Consider the following 4,668-nt stretch of genomic DNA (forward strand, 5'->3'; position numbering starts at 1 on the left):
AGAAAAAGTTATACAACCCACACATGCCACTTAAATGATGTCAACTCTCAAATTAGCTTAAGACAGCCCCTAGAAAACCACACAAAGAAACAGGGACTGGGGGAGTGACTGCTTTTCCTCTCTGCAGTCAGCCCGCCTTCAACTCTTGAAGGTGTACATTACATTAGTAAAAATACAAAATACTTTTACAGAAGTAAAAATCCTTAAGTACACAATGCTTTTGTCTCCCATCTGAATTCTTCTCTTTCAGGCAAGACAAGAACCAAGGCTTTTTTTTTTTTTTAACCTCCTTGTGGGAACAATCTGATTCACTGTCTCTGTGTAGGTACAGCCGGTGTGCTTCCTTCACTGTGTATTGTACTCACCTACTGATGTGGAAGTGATGGAGCAGGTAGGCATGACTACGAGGGGAGAAAACGACATTCATAAATAAGAACGAGAACAACGCAATGCAAATTGATGATCAGAGCAACAGTGATGTGAACACTGCACCCACAAAGTGAAAAAATACATATACTCTGCACTTACGACACCCCCTGTGCCAGATCAGGCATGCTGTTCAGCTACCTTTGAACATTCTGAGGGACAAAACTAAGAACAAAAGAGTTAGAGCACTCCAACAAGTAAATCCTTGCCTGGCTTGTCAAACTGTGAGTACTTGCCTTCCAGTTTATCACAGCTGGAAGTCCTGACCTGACTCCAGGCTAAGAGATTCAAGAGTGGCGTGCTCCTGCACCTTAGCACACTCACCTATGGAGATGTTTTGATAGCTTCTTTGGGAAAGTGCATTGTGCACAAAGTCAAAATGAGTAGCAGGGTTTAACCTCACAAGCACTGAAATATAATTTTTTTCTTTGCACTTATTTTTATTTTGATCATTTGTTTTGTTCCACGTGTGGTTTTATGTTTTGCTCAGCTAGATTATGAACTCCTGGAGGGTATGGACTTTGCTTACAGTGGCTAACAGAGTAGCTACCTACCAAATGCTACTATGTGCGAAACGTGGAATGTTAACGATGTGGAAAGTGAGACATCATTTATGGGTAAGTTCAACAATCATGTATTATTCACTGTGTGCTAGACCTTATGCTATATCCTTGAGATGCAGATATGATGGAAATCCAAGAGAATGTCTTTTTTTTGTTCCTTTGTTTTTTCCACAGATAGTAATACATGCAAGGAACTGGAGGTTCACTGGAGAAAAGCTCGACATTGTTCCTGTACTTATGAAGCTTTATTTCTAGTTAGGATGAAGACAGTAAGACATTATGGACATTTAAAAAATTTTAATTGCAATTTGACCATTCTACAAATAAATATATAGGGAGAAATAAATGTGTATCAGGGGAATAAGCATAGTCTGGAGGGTTGTATTTGTAAAGTGTTGGGTTTATTGTTGTTGTATTTTTTTGTATTTTTTTTTAAGAAAGTGACATTTGAGTTGAATTTTAAAGATTGAAAGGATAAGTAGATTGTAGGGGAAAAAGCCATTCCAAACAGAGGGCATGGCCAATGCAAAGATCCCAAGGAGGAAAGATGAGAAACATCAGGATCGAAATGATATCTAATGAGGCTGGGAGACTGGAAACTTCACGAGGAAGGTGGTTGTCATGTCATAGCCGTTAACAAATGCCAACAAAGAATTTTGTTTTTTTTAACTCTCACTTAAGTCAAATGAGCCATAATTTCATTTTAATCATGCTGCCAACAGGATTACGAGCCAGTGCTGTCAGATAATCTTGCATACCAGCTATTAGCATTCTGCCATTCTTAGGAAAATATTTAGATTGAATCACACAAGAATAGACTTAACAGACAAAATGGGTAAGATCTTCAGAATCGCTCTGTAAATTTTCAGGTATTTGGCAAGTCGACCTCGTACAAACACACTTATGCCCTACTTACTCCAATGTCGCCTTCACATTGTGTATTTCTCAAGGCCACTGAAGTATATTTCACTGCTGACACCTGCTTTCTTCAACTTCCTTGACACAGTTTTATCAAAACTCTCCTGATCCCTAATTGTTGATTCTCTGGCCATTCCTTCTCCATCTTGCTAACTCTAGGGGTCTGGATTTCTACCCTGGCTCACTTGACTTTCCTCTCCATATCCCCTTCCTTAACAATGTCATAGAAATTTTGAACACTGCAGCAGTTGATAGCATTTATAATAAAAGGAAACTTTTATTCAATTTATTACTAGATATTATGGTAAGTGGTTTGTTTTTGTGTGTCTTTAAATTTTTAAGAAGACCCATAGTTGTAGTTAACCCTTAAAACAACCTAGTCTTTCTTTCTGCAGCCTCTTTCTTCCTTGGTATACAATGTAGCACACAGATGATTCCATAAGAAAGTAGTAGTATTTCTATTTTGTGGATGAAAAGTCTGAGCCTTAGGAATATTAAGCAGTTAGCTCCAGATCATGACATAAGTAGCAGTAGATCAAAGATTCAAACTAGACAGGCTGTCTTAAGATCACAAGCCTGGATCACAATACCGTCTCATTAAAAACTGACCACAAAAAGCAGAATCAACCCCAGAACAGATGCTATGTGATAATTGTATAGGCATAAAACTATTAAGGCATACTTCTGAATCCTCACTTCATTAGTTATTAGCTTTATGACTCTGGATAAATTTCTGAACTTCTCTGAGCATTATGTTCCATCAATAAAATTAATATTTTAAGAGTCACAGCTACAGTTTTGTTATGAGGACAAAATAAATGCCAGAATTTAGTACTCTGGCCAACACCTAGTCAACATTTTAAAACTATTATTTTTCTTTGATTGTCTCCAAGGTAAATGTATCTCTTTAGTTTTCAATAGATACACTGTTGACCATCTGTTCTTATATTGAGTTATTAAATACTTCTAAGATACAGATGAATTTTCCCATAGTAATTTCTTATTATGAAGACATGAAATATTGACTCCCTCACAGTGTACTACCACAGATGTAGTGCCCACACACGACCACGGTATCTAATGTCCTGTTACGGCAACACTTCAGGTCCATTATAGACCATTTTTGTCCAGTTGCCTGAGCCATTGATAATGCTTGTTTAGATTTAGTCATTAAGAGAAGCTTTAGCGCTCACTTCAGCAGCACATATGCTGTAACTGGAACAATACAGAGAAGACTAGCACGGCCCCTGGACAAGAATGACGTGCAAACGCACGAAGCGTTCTATACTTATACATAGTAATAATAACGCGTAATTCACACTGCTCTTATTCTAAGAAGGATACCAAATTAAATCATAATGATCTCTAAAAAAATAATCGTTGGGGTACACAATGTGGTGGTGGGCCGGTGACACAGGTTGGTGAAAGAATTTATCAAAGATGAAGGAGGAGTTTATTAGGGTATGCTGCCATAGAAAAGCAGCAGGCCACACAGACCAGAGGCGCCTGTGAGCAACCAGGGCCAGTGGTTCTTTCGTAAGGAAGGGCCACGAGGTGCCTGATCGACTCGTGTGCAAGTCTCTGACTGGTTGTAGGGGAGGTAAGAAGTTTAGGGTCCTCAAAGAGCAGTGGGGTTTATGACTCTGATAAGGTGGGCTGAGACAAGCCAGCCTGCGCTACTGCGAGGTCAGGTGTTACCGCGGGCTCTCAGTTCGTTAGGGCCAACTCGCCCAGGAGAGCATGTACTTTGTTTAGGGATCATAGGCAGACGTCTGAGAGCCCAGGGATGGGCATCATTGGACTTTGAAAGATGTCCCCACAATAATAATTGGCCCCATAATAATCATAATAATAATTTCAAAAGGAATATTAGTTTAGCATATTTAATTGCGTTAAATTTGTCCCACTTAGATACATCCAGCTATCTATTTTTTATCCTTATCACCTCTAAATTAAAATAACTTCAACTTCTTTAAACTTTCTCTTCTACATAATTTAACAAACAAATTGCTCTTTTAACATTTTTCCCATGCCAAATTTCTTTTAAAACACACTGCTTTCCTAATATTCAAAATGATAATTCTGTCTGCATCTATTTATTGAGTGATTTGTAAAAGAAAATCATTATTCCTACGAGCCCTGACAAAGACATAAATGAAAAGGACTTGACCCATTGCCTTAAGGGTCTTGTAACTCAAAGAACAAAAGGGTGTCTTGCAAACCCAGTTCTCTTACTAGAGAGCAGTATCAGCAAGCTTAAAAAGCATACTTCTGTATAAATAACCATCTTCCTTCAGTCAAAATAATCATGTTACTTTATGGTACATCATTCTTTATACTTTCCGAAGTGTTTTCGCATGTATCCTCACATTACATTTTCACAAGACTGTATTTTGGAGAATTCTCCCACTTCACAGACTGGGAAATCTAACCTCCCTGGGCCTCAATGACTTAACCACGTAGTAAGTTAGTGTTGACATCCAAAGGACAGAAATAGCTTAAGACGCTTCCTTACACTTGTCTCTTTACTCCGGCAAAAACAAGAAGAATTATAATCTGAATGCTCATGATCAAGGACAGGGATTCAAAAGAACACATAAAATTAATGTCCTTTCTCATTTCTCTCCCTTTGAAAAGCAAGGGACATTATTCCTTTAAGGGGACAGCTTAATAAAGTAGGTAATGAGAAAGGGTATATACTCTATAATGATTGCTAAATGAGAGTAGAATAAAAGTCATGCTAGAAGTTAGGAAATTTAGA

At 38.1% G+C, this 4,668-nt stretch overlaps 1 non-coding gene across 1 annotated transcript; it reads left to right on the forward strand.

The window, feature by feature from the left end:
* Positions 1–3,092: 3,092 nt before the first annotated feature.
* Positions 3,093–3,199, forward strand: LOC123619284 (U6 spliceosomal RNA). The gene has a single exon (XR_006727845.2). It is a non-coding gene; the product is annotated as a U6 spliceosomal RNA (small nuclear RNA).
* Positions 3,200–4,668: the final 1,469 nt, after the last annotated feature.

The sequence above is a fragment of the Camelus bactrianus genome, chromosome 13 (genome assembly GCF_048773025.1).
Source record: "Camelus bactrianus isolate YW-2024 breed Bactrian camel chromosome 13, ASM4877302v1, whole genome shotgun sequence".
Lineage (NCBI taxonomy): Eukaryota > Metazoa > Chordata > Mammalia > Artiodactyla > Camelidae > Camelus > Camelus bactrianus.